At 32.0% G+C, this 12,567-nt stretch overlaps 2 protein-coding genes across 3 annotated transcripts in view; both read right to left on the bottom strand.

Annotated features, from left to right (window-relative positions):
• LOC127737012 (monocarboxylate transporter 14-like) overlaps positions 1–12,567 on the bottom strand; it is a 193,385-nt gene that overhangs the window by 99,870 nt on the left and 80,948 nt on the right. The window lies entirely within an intron of this gene.
• Positions 1–12,567, bottom strand: part of LOC127738368 (monocarboxylate transporter 12-like) — a 113,928-nt gene that overhangs the window by 62,567 nt on the left and 38,794 nt on the right. Inside the window, exon 1 of one of the 2 annotated variants that reach the window (XM_052249575.1) lies at positions 1,113–1,254. The exons of the other annotated variant lie outside the window; for it this stretch is intronic. The gene's annotated coding sequence lies outside the window, so the exon portion shown is untranslated. Of the gene's footprint in view, positions 1–1,112; positions 1,255–12,567 lie in introns of those variants that run through there. 2 annotated transcript variants of the gene reach the window in all.

The following is a 12,567-nucleotide window of genomic DNA, read 5'->3' as shown; positions in this document are numbered from 1 at the left end:
ATATTTCGAAAAAAAAAGGAAGAAGATACTAGCACTTTATAAATTTGATTCGTCCGAAGAGGTTTTTGGATTTACCTTCATCAGGAACACTCAAAGCCAAAAAATTGAAAACCGAGGATGTATTAGACTAGTACCGAAAACGTGAAGACCTTTATGACAAAAAGGGACCTAAAATAGGCAAATCCATCTAAGGTCAAATTTGCCTGAGGGATTTGGATACTTCGTTATTAATTATTTCTTTTAAAAACGAACAATTTATGAAAGGTATGTTATAAATCATGTCAGTACCGAGGCACTAACTACTGAGCTGATGATACGTAACCTGATATGCCAGTCTACGTTTGTAAGTGCCAGTCTGCCAGCGAATCATCGTGTAGTTAAAATTTATTAAAAGATTTACAATTAAAAAGCAATTGAGATTGACACTTAATTCATTTCAGAATCAGTATTAATGTACAGAAATAACCAAGTTTTCAATTTGCATCATAACTCAGTAAATATGAAAAAATATTATTTTCATTGTATAAATAGACTATCTGAAATTACTTATGCATCAGTATACTTGGTTTTAATTTATGTTTGTTTTGTTCCAAAATTGTTTAAGATTTCCAGAATCCTAGATAAACTGTCAATGAAAATCCCTCAAAACAAATCGATTGGTGGGAACGAAACGACAAGGAAATTTCTAATACCATCCTTATATGCTCTTTTCTGGTAGTGGTTAATTAAGGTCTTTCCCCTACGTGAGCATACTATGATTTTACGCCTTGCTTTCAAATATACAGGCCTTCGTAAAAAATCTTACGACAAACATAACTTGCAAATCAAGAACAATTCAGTATACTTTCGATCAATTTGAGTCGCAAGAATTCTATGTGAAACGCAGGCCAGGAAATATTGGACAATGTCTTATGATGCAATAATCACAGTTGCGGAAAAAGTTTCCGACTTGAAAAAATTATGCATCATACAGTTTAGTACATTACCTATGGCAATATAAATAACTATATGCGTAATATTTTAAGGCCGTACACAACTATGCGTTATTGCAACATGTACATGTACGGTATGAACTGTGCAAAATGAATGACAATGTTTTCACAAATACTTACAGGTGAAAAATAAAACGGCAGTGATGAGTGAAGATAGCCATGATGTTATCCCGCTCCCTTCGTTAAAAACTTCCAGGATGACAACATAAACCACACCAGCTGAGTATGATATCCCATATATCACTATTCTGTTTAAGGCAGCGGCTGCTACTATCATCCATCCCCAACAACCATCCACTTCCCCTTTCTTCATATCTTAAATACAAAAGATTGTTTTCCATGTTGTCAATAGATTAGCACGCATTATTAACGTCTCCTCGGAGACGTTATTAAGAATTGAACGATGGACAGTCAGTGCGTGAATGCCTCTTACTACCTGATTGGAAGATATTACGAGACGTGAATAATCAAAGTTTGTTGATTGGTTAGGACAATCCAAACCTAGTAAATGTCTTTCAATCCCGTAGAGTATCGGATTTGTCCTCTCTATTTTAGCAATAAGATTTTGCCTGGTCATTAATCATGCATATTCATGAGATTGGTACACAGGTAACTTTTATCTATAAATAGCCGAATCTTCTGGAGTTTTGTAAACACACACAACGTTAAACGATATACTACTTCATAACGTGTGACCTCACGTGAGTGGTAAAATTTGTTGATTGATATGCAAGACTATTCTGAATGAATTAATCTACAAAGCGAGAACACTTTCCATTTTCATCAGCTAAGAGACGGCTAGCGTTTTTTTGAAAAGCTATTACTTGTATTTATTATAATCAGGATGCTCCATGTAGTACCTTGTACACACAAGGGAAGTAATTATTTGACATTTACATTTTATGTATCCAGTCATTTAATTTAGAAGTGCGAATCGATAACACAAATAATATATGTTCAAAAACTTTCAAGCTTTCAGTGGCAGTGTATATAAAGGGCGAATCCAGTTAGTTCATTTTCACTGTTGTATGCGAGTATGTCTATTGTAGAATAAAGGATGATGGGAAAAACTGCGTTTGTTTACTTTTTATACGACCGCAAAAAAATTTTTGTGGTCGTATATTGGTATGACGTTGGCGTCGTCGTCGTCGTCATCGTCGTCGTCGTCGTCGTCGTCGTCGTCGTCCGGCGTCGTCGTCCGAAGACACATTAGTTTTCGCACTCTAACTTTAGTTTAAGTGAATGGATCTCAATGAAATTTTACCATAAGGTTCAATACCACAAAAGGAAGGTGGGGATAGATTTTGGGGGTTATGGTACTAACAGTTAAGGAATTAGGGGCCAAAAGGGGCCAAAAATAAGCATTTTTGTAACTTCCAGACATAACTTGTGTGTAAGTGTATGGATCTCTCTGACATTGTACCACAAGGTTCCATATCACAAAGGGAATGCTGGGATTGATTTTGGGGGTAATTGCCTCCAAATTTTAGGAATTAGGGGCCAAAAAGGGGCAAAAAACAAGCATTTTTCTAGTTTCATGACAATTACTTGTTTGTAAGTGTATGGATCTTTATGAAATTGTACTACAAGGTTCCATATCACAAAGGGAAAGCTGGAATTGATTTTTGGGGTAATTTCCTCCAAATTTTAGGAATTAGGGGCCAAAAAGGGGCAAAAAACAAGCATTTTTCTAGTTTCATGACAATAACTTGTTTGTAAGTGTATGGATCTTTATGAAATTGTACTACAAGGTTTCATATCACAAAGGGAAGGCTGGGATTGATTTTGGGGGTTTTCCCTCAAAATTTTAGTAAGTAGGGGCCATAAAAGGGCAAAAAAAACATGCATTTTTCTAGTTTCAGGACAATAACTTGTGTGTAAGTGTATGGATCTTTATGAAATTGTACTGCAAGGTTCCATATCACAAAGGGAAAGCTGGAATTGTTGGGGGTAATTGCCCTAAACGTTTAGGAATTTGGGGCCAAAAAGGGGCCAAAAAACAAGCATTTTTCTAGTTTCCAGACAATAACTTGTGTTCAAGTGTATAAATCTCTCTGAAATTGTACTGCAAGGTACCATACCATAAAGGGAAAGCTGGGATTGAGTTTGGGGGTGATGAATCATAAGGGGGTTCAAAAAATTTGGGGGGGGATTTTTTTTTTCCTTTTTTTTCTTTAACATTTTCCATTTTAAATTGGTTATTTCTGATTTATATATAAAAGCAAATAATAATGATATGGTTTGAATAGGCATACATGTGAACCTCCCGATGGGAGTACAATAATCCCGTTTTCAGGGGTCTCCTCCCGACCTCCCGTTGAAGAGGAAAAAATCCCGTGTATGAAATTTTTCATGAATGAAAAATTTCTGCCCAACATATCATCTCAGGCATCTGGTGTAACTGACATTACCTGAAGTTATATTTTACCTGTAAATCAATTAACATGCATAATTATATGGCTTCACTTGTCAGCTTGGGTGTCAAACATACTGGTAATCAACGATTTTTACCTCAGGCTAACTGCCGTTGTGTAACAAAAACTGTGTATTTATTGGGTTACTTCCCTTGATTTATCCTGTTTTAAGTTACTTTCCTTTTAATAATGAAAATTTTTAAAAGAATATAAATAAAATATAAATTGAACAAATAATTATAAAAGGATGGTTATTAAATGATTTTAAATGTCTTAGGACAAATAAAAAAATAATAATTTGAAAATTATTTAAGGATTCTATACTTCCTTTCAAGGCTTAAATTGAAATTTATATAATAACTATGACCCTAATTTTACAGATAGAATGATTTTCTGAGTTTGCAAATAAAAACTATTTGCAAGAGAAAAAAAAATAAATAAAAACTATTTGCAGATAGCTAAACAAATGTTCTGGTTGCAATGATTGTTTTATAGAATATGAAGTAAAAAATTTAAAGAACATACTGGAAAAAACAATGTTAGATTGAACATGTAGAATATAAAGATGGAGAAACTTTAAAAGTACAAGGGTACTATAAACATAATAAATTGGATGGAAAGTTGAAGAAAACACACTTTAAAAGACCATTTTTACAGCACACGGTTACATTTACAACAAAATTAATGTCGATTAAAAACCTCCTGATCTGAGTCCTAATCTCCTGACCAAAATTTCCCAATCTCCTGATCTGAGTTTCACAGTCCATCACATGTATGAATAGGTAAATTGAAAAATTTTAAGTTCTTAGACCACTTTCATTCTGTGTCAGAAACCTATGCTGTGTCAAATATTTAATTACAATCCAAATTCAGTGCTGTATCAAGCTTGAATGTTGTGTCCATACTTGCCCCAACTGTTCAGGGTTCGACCTCTGCGGTCGTATCAAGCTGCGCCCCAGCGGAGCATTTTATTAAAAATACAATACAATTGAATGAATGTATGTTTTAATACAATTTCATTAGAATATAACTTTTTAATGTATAATAACAGGATTAATGTCCAAAAAAGTGTAATTAAAGCAGCAGAATCCATAATATTAATTACTGAATGCGGTTCATTTTAACTATAAATGCGATGAATTATCACTGTAAGTGCAATAATTTCTGATGTGGAATTTTTGAAGGTGCTATGAATTTTCATTGTTGATTTATATGTTAATTCGACATGCAACAACTGAAAATAGTTTTTAAATGACTTTACTATTGATAATATTTACAATTTGAAATACAAGCTAGTCGTAGATGCCTACTTGAATATACACGGGTATAACCACGTTCATATCATGCATATTCAAATATTGTTGGTGAGTTTGCTATTAGCTTGTCATGGATCCGAAAATTTACTGGAGCAAAACATCCATGAATATAACGTATTTCTACGGCGAATTTTCCTTTAGAAGTTTGAGAACTCGCATAAAAAAGCTCTGAAAATTTGTCACGCCGTGTCATACATATTTCTACCATATTGATAGGCTTTTGCACAATGAACAGTACAAGAATGTACAACGAACGGTACTAAAGAAAGTTAACAAACTACAAAGAGAATGAATCGTACAGTGCCAAAATTCTGAGGTCAGTTTTTCAAGTAAATGTCTTCAAAAATAATTAAAACAGCGGGTTTCTCATTCGCATTATGTATTATTCACAACAACAAATCACAAAATACACGGTCGCATTGAGTGTTAGAGCCAACCAACTATGCTGTATTTGTAATTTAATCAAGTTTGAGTTACACAGATTGTTTGTTTCGCGATGTTAACAAGTAATTCACAGACCTGTCTATTTAAAATAGTCACATGGTGTTCATGTAATATAGCTGCCAGGAGCAGTAAACTTTGTTTTCATAAACATTGAATACTTAACTGAACAGTGCGTCAATTAGTCTTTGGTGAAAATATAAGAACGGTATATCTACCAACATCGCTTGGCGATGTAGCGATTAACGTCCGGAATCAACTATAAGGCGGTTATACCCCGTGGTATAGAACCATTTAAACATGTAACTCTAAACTGTTTTCAATATTTCCTTGTCTTCTTACAATTGCGTATTTGCTTATTTTTAAAAACAGACTTATAAGAAATTAAAACATGAATTAAGGTGACTCGACTGTTGCTCCAACTTTCTTTAATGTATTAGATGTGTACACAATGGCATGATAAATATCAATTATCCAGTCATCCAAGCGTCAATTGTTTGTGCAAGATGAAAACGTTTCCACTCATTCAATCGTGAAATGAAGATCGTTTTGTGAATGCTCTTTGTTATCTAAAATGCATCCATTAGAGCTATTTTCCTAATGCTTGTAGTTTAAAAGTTTGGTTGGCTTGCTTGCTATGTTTGTATAAATGTTTACTCAATCTTAATTACAATGCTTAAGCAAACATTTATACAAACAAAGCAAGCAAGCCACCCACACCTTTAAACTACAAACATTAGGAAAATAGCTCTAATAACGTTTAATTTATTAGTATGCGATGTAGATTTAGACCGAAACAGAAACTCTGCTTTTTCGATGACGTGGATTGGCTCAACTGTCCAAGATATATGTATTCAATGATGGCATGTCATAGGAAGGAATAAATTTTATCCTATATATAGATCTTGATCTGGATAAATTATTAGAGAAAATAGAATTGACTATATTAGCAATAAATTCCATTTCTAAGGAATTTATTGGTATATTACCTCAGACTTTCACTCACAAAGTATGTATATATAATCTCTCCTTCTGAATTCATAAATTTTGTTAGAGAGTCGGCTGAATTAAGACTTTATATAATGAAAATTAATTCATTTCCTTCTGTGAAAATGCATCGCATGTACAATAAAAATGAATCGCCCTACAGTGAAAATGAAAGTCTAGTATCATTATTCGACAGTAAACATGAATCGCATAACGAAAACAGTATAGTGGAATTTGAGTCAATATCAACAAGCTGAATAACAAAACCTGTTTTAAGTTATACAACATTAATAATTATGTCAAAAGGTACATTTTTCTTCAAATGAAACTTAACTGCTACTTTTAAATCTCTTGCACGCTCTGTTCGTGAACTATTCTTAATATTTATCTATTTGTGTATCAATTTTGCACCTGGATGGCTGTAGGCGCGATGAAAACCCGTCCGCATCTCATACCTATATCATGAAATTATAAAAACAGTACGCATTATATATTATTTCTTATTTTTTTCAAAAATCACGAATTTATCGTCTGTTAATTTATCATTCTACATCAGAAATTCATCACGGATACAGTAAAAATGACATTTCAGGATTCGCACATTACATACACTGAGTGGGATATCATTCTTTTATAAGTATAGCTATTTACCTTTGTCACCCTATTTTACACTTTAATTACAATTTGCATTAAGCTCTTAAGGTTTTTATTGTCAGATATTGAAGCAAGTTTCAAATGTATAATTATATCACTTCTATTCCAGAGCAAATAAAATATGTATAGTCATCTTTGTATAATTTTTAATATTTAAATGTCACGTGTGTGAATTCAATAACGAATAAAAAACGATGGCGCCTTTGAACTAACAAATATGCCTATTGTCCCTTGTTCAAAAGAAAAAGAATTAAACTGACAATTAATTGAAACTGCAGTTGTTATAATCGTTAATTTCTCCTATCTAATACATACGCATTTGTGTAAAAATATAACCTTGAAAGAAGTTGCTGTGTATGGCTGATATATCTTCTTTTAAGTTTTCCTTTTTTTCTAAACTCGGTTTGATTAAAAGCTTGACATATTGTATCGACATTTACCTATTGTTATTATGTATTGACCTGTAAAATGTATTTGTGTCGTTGTTTTGCTGTTTCATTGAAATACTTATCCTTTATTCAAATCTAAAGATACAACATTTTATGTTTTAAATTGCGTTAATATACTGCAATAGCAGTAAAAATATATATTCTTGAGCAAACTGTGCTAAACCATTGTATAGCATATTTCGTGGTATCAATACAATTGTCCCCTATTTTGACTCATGTTAATACCTTACTCCTGCAAAAGGCGACAATCTTGCTTTGTTCACTGTATCATACAGAATTTTTTGTGTTAAAATGTTTTTAAATTCTCATATTTTCAATTGATTGTTTTGTTAATTAAATTCCATGAAAATGAACAATGAGTATGTATTCGTGTGAAATAACGAATGAAAACAATGCCATGAAATGATTTAAAACTTTATTATATTACAAGTACGCCATTTCTTGGACTTCGATCGTGTGAAATTCTTTTCTTATCTTTCACCAACGTGCTTGAGTTTCCAATCAATTGAACACTTACCATACTTTAAGAAACTAGATAAGGTACATAGTATTACTTACTCCTTTTTTCTTTTCCATTAAATCTTAACGTGTTTAATCAATCGTTGATATATACTTCATCACACTGTAACTGGACTGTATTAATACTACCAAAAAAAATGTATAATATATATTCTTATATCCGTCGTGCTCTATAACATGCTGGTTAGTTGGAGAAATGATATGATAAGTTTAAATGTAAACGTTTTCAAATAGATCAAAACGAATCTATAGAGCATCCCTGACTGTTTTAATAAAGATTAGTCATTAATATCCTATAATGATATGTGATCTGTACATTTTATTCATAGAGCGAGTTTAATTAAAGATCATTAAATATCTGTCGATAAGTACGTCACTCATTAAAACTTAAAGAGACATTAGCTGTCAAACTCATGATCACCGACTTAACTTGAATTCTCATATTTGATTTACAATATTCCAAAATGTATATCCAATTTACAAAATATTCAAAAGGTACAAGTAACAATGTATGGACCCGCTACAATGTATCAACATTTCGTGCGTATTTTAGACTTGACGCCATCTAATTAACCTCCGAGTTGACCTCTAAAGAAAAGACTGTCGATGGTCATACTACCCAATATAATAATAAATATAAATAGACGAACAAGCACGTGCAATCGTATCATGACGATTTTTTTTAAGTCTGTTTATTTCAGGTCATAGATTTAAAAAAAAAGGTAAATCACCGTTATACCTTTATATAAATGATTTTTTTTGTGGGCCGAATGGGCCAACGTAATGGTTCTCCTTGTGTTCCATTCTTTCATTTTTCAATATTGACATTTGTTTCTTTTTGATAGCTAAACACGCTTCGCATATGCGTCACTTATCACCAGCTTAGGGTCAAATTAACGGTTGCATGAATACAAATACAAGCAAGCCAATAATACATAAGCAATGATTTTGAGCTTTTTTGACAAAATTGAATCAAACTGACTGCTAATAGCGAAATATTATTTCTATATTTCGCTCTTTTATAAATGTTTGATACCAAATATCATACTTTAATGTTTTGTATAAATCGTAGCTAATGCCTCTGAATAAAACAAAGCACGTCAAAAAGAATACTTATTCTGATTCTGATAAAAAATTTAAAACCATGTAACTGCGAATCATTGTAGTCAACCTTTTACAGCTTTTAAATGTATTCATATTTTTCCGATTTAAACAATTTTTTTTTTGCATTTCAAAGTATGGTATTCTTCTCTTTATTCGTTTTTAATGATGATTGCAAGCTAGGTAGAAATTGTGAATGATCTCTCAGATTCTATATTTTCTATTTACAAATTATCTAGTGTGAGCTATTGCCCATTGTTAAAGACCAAATGGTAAATGTTCTTAACAACGTTTATTACTTGTTCCTTTTGACTTTTGTCCAATTGGAAGGAGCATTTACGTCTTCTGGCAAGTTTATACATTTATTTCCCATGCCTGAGGGAGATATGAAGATTTTTTCACCCAAGAATATTCATATTTCACGAGGGCTCTGCCCAAGGGAAATATGATTTTTCGAGGGTGAGCAAATCTTCATATCTCCCGAGGCAAAGGGAAATGAATGTTTTATTCCACTGCCTATGCTTTGTTTACTATCAATACATTAATTATTATTTTGCAAACATTTTTTTTCTTATCCGCTTGTTTTTATAAGTTAAACTAAACATGCCATACACATTGATAAACAGTACGGATCAAAAGTTCATTATTAGTCTTTTTGTTTTATCGTCTGAAATAAATTTGAACATGATAGTGATTTTTGCTATTACTATTTTAAGAAGAATAAGAAGTTCAAAACGTTGTGTACATTAACCGCGCGTAACGTCGCACGATGTAATCCCGACATTTCAGAGGGGAATAATTTTTTATGATCCTCAGAAGGGAATATGAAGATTTGTTCAATGACACGTGGGATAGTCTCAACCAATCAAATATTGATTAAACTATCAATATGTTCAAACAGTGGAATAATACCTTTTGGCTGTTATCTTGACATCTGAATAATGTCCCTTTACGACTATCTCTTGTATCAATACTTATAAAATTAAGGAGAAGAGGTATGATTGCCAATGAGACAACTCTCCATCAGAGACCAAATGTCGCAGAAGGTAACAACTATAGGTTACTGTACTGCCTTCAACAATGAGTAAGACCATACTGCATAGCAAGCCATAAAAGGCCCCGAAATAACTCCATTTAAGTACATGTTTACACAATAAATACTTTGCAGACGCACAAGTTGTAATAAGAAAATTATATGGAAACAATGATACTATAACAGATACTACACTTACATTTAATGTGTATTTTTAACGCTATTTATAGACGAAACTATACAGCTAATTTCAGACGAAGTAAGTATTATATATATGACTTTTAATTAAAATATGATCTTACCTCTCCAGATCAGCTGATTTAATGGTTTCTACAAACAGTTCAAATCAATATGACTAGTCAGCAGCTGTCGATGACATCACAAACCAGCGTGTTCGGTTGTCATGGTGTGTACTTCTTCAGCGACTTTCAAGTCCTACATATGTATACTATATTTTTTTAAAAGCTTTTTTACAAGTTCAGCTAACTGTAACACAAAACTCAATATATAAATATTTCCGCTTAAGCGATTTTTATTGTGTGCAGTCAGGAGATACATTATATATTGATTGAAATGCGTCACGGAATATGAAAATGTTAGTATTTTTATACTTGTTTGTCCAGGTGTAACAGACAGGAAAATATAACAAATCTTTTAATTTATATATTCTGATACTTTATCTAAATAGAAATCGGAACAATTCCAATTTATAGACTTGGTATTCATAAGGAGTTTAGAGTGGTCACCGATGAAATGTTAGATACAACTAAAACATTATTTATTAAAATGAGATATATGTTTAACAGTATGTTATGGGAAGCGATTATATATGTGAAAGGCCAATTGTTTGCTTCCGAGGGTAAACGTATACTCTGTTGTAAGAATTACATAAACGGTACCAATTTTTCTGCACCAGATGCAAATGGCACTAAGAACACACAAAGGGGGGGGGGGGGGGGGGGTCTCTTCCTGTAGAAAGGTATACACAGATCTTTTTTGGAATGTCAAATATATCAATGCGATGCAATTTCACGGAAGTAATATATCAATGGGTCAAAATGTATATGTTAATGGGTCATACATGTTCATCTTCTGTTAAGATGTCAGTAAAAACTATGTTCTGATCTTATGAATCAAGGATCCCATGTGGTTAACATCTCATTGAAACAAGATGTTGTCATGATAGCTGGGAAATATATATAAATGGGTTGTGATTTTCTTTTGAAATATTTGAATGGGTAGGGATTTTCGCATAAATGAATATATGAATAGGGGTTGTTTTTCAAACTCCAGTAGGACGTCTGTACCCAAATTTGTAGGTTTAGACCCCCGTTTCAGAACAAAGATAATTTATGTACAAATTTAAAGTTGATTTGATTGGATTTTTTGTCTTCCAAACTTTACAAGGGAATGTCATTTTCAAACAACACAAGAGTCTATCAATATATAGCAATAGATTTTGGTTACTGTACAATATACTCCTATTTAGAGGGATCATTTCAGTTACAACTTTTTTCAGTTGATAAAAACTTTTAAAATTGTATGAAGATAATTTAAATTTAAAATTAACCAAAAAAATCTAAGTTATCATTTCAAATTATTTTTAACAGCTACATATTTTTACTTGTGAAGTAGGAGCTTATTGCCATTCCGGAAATCATGAATTCTCCTCCGATTTTATCCAAAATCTACGTAACTTACTCAATATTTAGTTTTTTGTTGATAAAAAAAGATCTAGAGGTAGTCATTGGACCATAAAAAAGTCTGCAATGTGTTAACGTCTTTTTATAGGCCAAGGTTTTTTCTTTCTTTCTTTGCCGTATTATTTTCAAAATTTGCATACATTTCTAGCTTTTACCAAATCCTTTGGTCTTACGGCTGTATTTGTTTAACAGTGCAAGCATAACAATAAATACACCAGAAAACAGCTGGAAATAAAAGTATTTGTATATATTTATGATATATGACTTTTGTATAATTTTTAATTACATAAGCAGTTTTGCATACAAAAATTCCTATTGGATACTGCATCAAAGTCACATTAAATCATCAATTCTATGGTAAATGTCAATCGATGGAACGATTGATTGGTATCTCCTCTTTCTCCTCACTATTCAAGTCCCCATGGTAACACGAGGTATAGAAATAGGTCCCCTTAAACCATCTGATGGGACCGAATCGCCTACAAATTAAAATAACACTTTATTTAAAAAATTTAACGGACAATCTAAGTTAAAAATTTTGAAGTACATTTTTTTTCTTCATTTTTACGTATTTAACTGAGAATTGGCCTTAGTTTTTTTTGGCATTTAATATTCAGATACAATATTAGGTCAAAATTTTTTTAGACATCAATAAAGTCAAACCAGATTGTAAGAACCTTTGACAGACACGATTTTTATTATTAAGAGATTACATCTGAAGCAGAATTTTGAAAATATATTTTTTTTTCATTTTTCAGGTTTGTTTTCCCTGATAGATGTGGATTTATGCACTTAACATTTACATACAGTCGGGGGTAAAAAATGAATAAACATCATTAACTTTAATCTTCATTGAATGTTACGAAACATGGACAGATCAAGAATTACAGCTACGTTGTTAATAGCAAAATAAACTTAAAATTAGAAGTGCCATGAGTTTACTTCATGGTTACGATTT

The sequence above is a fragment of the Mytilus californianus genome, unplaced genomic scaffold (genome assembly GCF_021869535.1).
Source record: "Mytilus californianus isolate M0D057914Y unplaced genomic scaffold, xbMytCali1.0.p SCAF_4, whole genome shotgun sequence".
In the NCBI taxonomy this organism is placed as follows: domain Eukaryota; kingdom Metazoa; phylum Mollusca; class Bivalvia; order Mytilida; family Mytilidae; genus Mytilus; species Mytilus californianus.
This window is presented reverse-complemented; position numbering and strand designations above follow the sequence as displayed.